The 4,682-nt window shown below is 43.1% G+C and overlaps 1 non-coding gene across 1 annotated transcript; it reads left to right on the plus strand.

The window, feature by feature from the left end:
- The first annotated feature begins 4,363 nt into the window (after positions 1-4,363).
- trnas-uga (transfer RNA serine (anticodon UGA)) lies at positions 4,364-4,446 on the plus strand. The gene has a single exon. It is a non-coding gene; the product is annotated as a tRNA-Ser (tRNA).
- Positions 4,447-4,682: the final 236 nt, after the last annotated feature.

Genomic DNA, 4,682 nt, shown 5'->3' on the forward strand with positions numbered 1-4,682 from the left:
AATACAGATGACCCAAGTAATCATAGACCAATGAGCCTTACGTCTGTTGTATGAACAAATTATGGAAATGATTATGAGAGATAGGATTGACAATCATTCAGCAAGCAACAATTTGATTTCAGATGGTCAACATGGTTTCGTGAGTTTTTTGAGAAGGTGCCCAAACATGTCGATCAGGGTAGGGCACTTGCCGTGGTGTACATGGACGTCTGTAAAACCTTGGATAAGATTCCACATGTTAGGCAGTTGGAGAAAATGCGGAGGCATGGGATTGATGATGATTTCGCAGTTTAGATGAGAAACTGGCTTTCTGTTAGAAGGTAGCAAGTGGTGACTAATGGAAAATATTCAGACTGGAGTCCGGTTATGAGTGGTGTGGCACAAAGATCTATGTTGGGACCACTGTTGTTTGCCATTTTCATAAATGACTAAAACGCAGGCAAAGGTGGATGGGTTCGTAAGCGTGTAGATAACACTAAAGTTGGCGGAGTAGTGGACAGTGTGGAAAAATGTTGCAGTTTGCAGGGGCGGTCGGATAAACTGCAGAATTGGTCTTAGAGGTGGCAAATACAGTTTATTGCATCTACATTTGAGGTGATTAACTTTGGGAACATCGGTAGGAATGCAGAAAACTGAGTTAGTTGAAAGATTCTTGGTAATGTGGATGTGCAGAGGGATCTTGGAGTCCATGTACATAGATTCCTGAAAGTTTCCAGCCAGTTTGATAGTGCTGTTAAGAACGCATACGTTGTGTTAGGTTTTATTGATCGATGATTGAGTTCCTGAAACATAATGCAAAGCTGCAACTATACAAAACACTTGTGTGGCTCCACTTGGAATATTTTGTACTGCCTGGTCCCCCCATTCCAGGAAGGATGTGGAAGCATTGGAAAAGTTGCAGATGGTATTCAAAAGGATATTTCCTGTTCCGGAGGGAAAGTCTTATGAGGAAAATCTGAGAGACTTGGGTCTGTTCTCATTGGAAAGAAAAGGCTAAGAGCGGATTTGATACAGAGTTACAAGATGATAAGAGGATTAGATAGGGTAGACAGTGGAAGTCTTTTTCATAGGATGATGATGTCAACTTGTATGGGTGGCCATAAATACAACTTGAGGTGTTGTAGATTAAAGCCAAATTTCAGAGGCAGGTTCTTTGCTCAGAGAGTAGTAAGGGCGCGGAATACCCTGCCTGTCGATGTAGAAAAACAATAACTGCACATGCTGGAAACCAGATTCTGGATTAGTGGTGCTGGAAGAGCACAGCAGTTCAGGCAGCATCCCAGGAGCAGAAAAATCGACGTTTTGGGCAAACGCCCTTCTGCCTTTTTTCCTGATAAAGGGCTTTTGCCCGAAACGTCGATTTTGCTGCTCCTTGGATGCTGCCTGAACTGCTGTGCTCTTCCAGCACCACTAATCCAGTGCCTGTCGATGTCGTTAGCTCAGCAACATTAGGGAGATGTAAACAATTCTTGGATAAGCACATGGATGATGATAGGACAGTATGGGGGATGACCTGAGAAATATTCACAGGTCGACGCAACATCAAAAGCGAAAGGGTCTGTGCTGCGTTGTATTGTTCTATGTTCTGAAGCCAAATCTCCACTTTGGTAACGTCCAACCTCATGGCATCATTGGGGTTTCACCAGTTTCCACATTTTCCCTCCCCCACCTTACCCCACTTCACAATTTCCAGCTCAGCACCGTCCTTATGAGCTGTCCCATTTGTCCCATTTCCTTCCCACCCATGTACATCACCCTCCCCTCCAAACTATCAACATTACACCCACCCCGTGCACCTATTGCTATCTTAGCTACCTTCAGCCCAGCCCCATCATCTCACATTTTTCTCTCCACACTCGAGGCTTCCAACCAAATTCCTGATGAAAGGCTTTTGCATGAATCGTGTTTTTCGTGCTCTTCAGATGCTGCCTGAGATGCTCTGATTTTGAAGCACCACATTTTGACTCTAATCTGCACTCCTCACTTTCCCCTATTAATCATGAGTGTCCTTAACATCCACTCTCCCTTCCCTGACTCCATTTTCAATAAAGTTTAGTGATCTGTAAACAATACATCAGCTATGTCCCAAGAACAGCACGAGACATATCTTGGTTTTCGATTAATTTGCAGCCTCCTTCGTTTCAGTCATTCCCTGGGATATCATCTCTTTCATTGTGAGCATTACGAAAGGACATTCTTTTTAGCAGAAAAAAATCAGTCTGTCACTAACCATTGTTTGTTTCACGCAATATTCTGGAGTTTCTCTTGGTTTTAATTGCAGTTAGTCTTTTTGAATCTTCCCACCAAATGCATGACCTCAATCGCCCGACATGACATTACACCGACAAGGATTTTGCACACCCACTGAACCTGTGTCTATCCATTTCCAGATTCTGCTGTCCTCATCACAACCTGCCCTCCCAGTAATTGTGTATCGTCAGTAAAACTGGACACATTTCACTCAGCCAATTCGTCCAAGTCATTAATGCAGATATAAGTCATTGAAATCCTATGACTGACCTTTCCAGCACTTGAGTAATTACATCTTTGCAACTTGAAAAATACCAAATAATCCAGATTTTGTGTCTTCCATTAAGTAAACAATGGACAAGCATGGCTTTTGTTTTTACTCAACACCGTGAACTCTTACCGACTGTAATGACTTTTGATGTGGTCCCTTATGGAATTCCGACCAAAAGTTGATCAACTCGGCATGTGATATTATAAAAGACGTCTGACAAAGTTGTCAAGTGTGTTTTTCGTTTCAACTAATGATGTTGACTCAGTTTGTTTCCAATCAACTTTTCTCAACGTCCTGCTATTTTTTTTCTTCACAATGGTCTTTCACAGTATCCAAGTGACAGACAAGATATTGGAACAGATGGAAGTCATTCCAACCATCAGGTCGTCGCCACCTTTTAATGAGGTCATATCTGATTTGGTTCATTTTAAACTGAAAAGATCCCCCTTATCCCCGTCTCCCTTTATTCCCCAAGTGACTAATTGGCTCGCCATCTCAGCCTTGATCATACCCAGCCTTGACAGCTCTCTGTTGAAAAACATTCTGCAGATTTGCTGCCCTCTGAAAGAGAGAAAATACTCCTCATGTGTGTGTCAAATGATTAACAGTTCACCTGAGATTGGGCTCTATATATTCGACACAAATGTCAGTTTTCAGTAAATATCTTCATTCCCAGTCCATAAGACAATAAACCATAAGACATAGAAGTGGAAGTAAGGCCATTCGGCCCATCAAGCCACTCCGCCATTCAATCATGGCTGATGGGCATTTCAACTCCGCTTACCCGCATTCTCCTCGTAGCCCTTAATTCCTCGAGACAATAAGAATCTATCAACTTCTGCCTTGAAGACATTTACCGTCCCGGCCTCCACTGCACTCTGCGGCAATGAATTGGCCTCTGGAAACTGACTCTAATCCGTGGCAACATTTCCTCCAGAACACCAACCCGCCCATCTGCAATGCACCCTCCCCCATCATTATTAACAGACCACGGTTACAGAATCACGAGAAAACTCGGGAACACACAAGTTACGAAAAACCCTCGAAGCCAGTCAGACTGCCGTTGTAGAAAAGTTGGTTGCTGTGACATGGATGTGTTTGTAGAGGATGCAGGACTGTTGCCATCTCATTACAGTGAATGTCCCAGGTTTTATTTTGGAAAAATAAAACTGATTGAGGACAACAATCGCTTCGGGAAGGTCAGGCTGAAGTTTGAGTTCGTGAAAAGCCTGTTTTATGGATCGTGCAACGAGTCAGCTCACCCGTCTTTGTTGCGTAATTGGTCAACACGTTCATCCATTAACCGAACAGTTGGTGGTTTGGGACCACCCAAGGTCGGATCTCTCATGGGTCATACTTCATTGGTTTTCTTTCCTGCACAGCTCTGGGTATTTAATGTGGACAGGAAAATGTTCCCCAAACAGGAATCTAGTCGGGAACCAGAAAGGAATTTCTGTATTGTTTAAATGGCTAATGTAAAGGAATTTGGATTTTCAGAATCTGAAACAAAAATATAAAATGCTGGGGAAAGACTGGGGTTTGCCAGCACTACTGGGAGAAAGCGGAGTTCGAATAACGTAATAAACGTTGAATCGCCCTTTCCCAGCCCAGATACTGCGAGAACTGCTGCGTATTTTCCTGCAATTTCCGCCTTCTTTTAATCTGAATATCGATTCTACCTATTGGAGTGACACACCCAGACCCACTTTGTCCCGACATTTCATCGATTTGAAAGCTGTGGTTTTCGAATTCAAATAAACCAAACAATGATTCAGAACTGCTAAGCTCAGCAGAGACAGAGACCTGGAAATAACTAATTTAACAATCAACACCCGCTCTCGTGTAGTTGTGGCCGAGTGGTTAAGGCGATGGACTTGAGAATCCATTGGGGTATTCCCACGCAGGTTCGAATCCTATCAACTACGATAGAGGGCGGAGTTTGCTTTGGACTTTCTTTCTTGGGATTCAGATTACGGCAGAGAGAATCACTTCATTCAGGCCATGCATGGTGCAAACCTCCACTGCACTCAAAGAACTGCACAAATGTACACTTGCATTGCCAATTTGTTTAGACTCGTTACGACACAGGGTAAACCATCCTGCTTAATATAAAACACAGAAACGATTTATGCCGTACAGTAATCTGCAAAAATTCGATAGG

Source organism: Chiloscyllium punctatum, chromosome 35, assembly GCF_047496795.1.
Source record: "Chiloscyllium punctatum isolate Juve2018m chromosome 35, sChiPun1.3, whole genome shotgun sequence".
Lineage (NCBI taxonomy): Eukaryota > Metazoa > Chordata > Chondrichthyes > Orectolobiformes > Hemiscylliidae > Chiloscyllium > Chiloscyllium punctatum.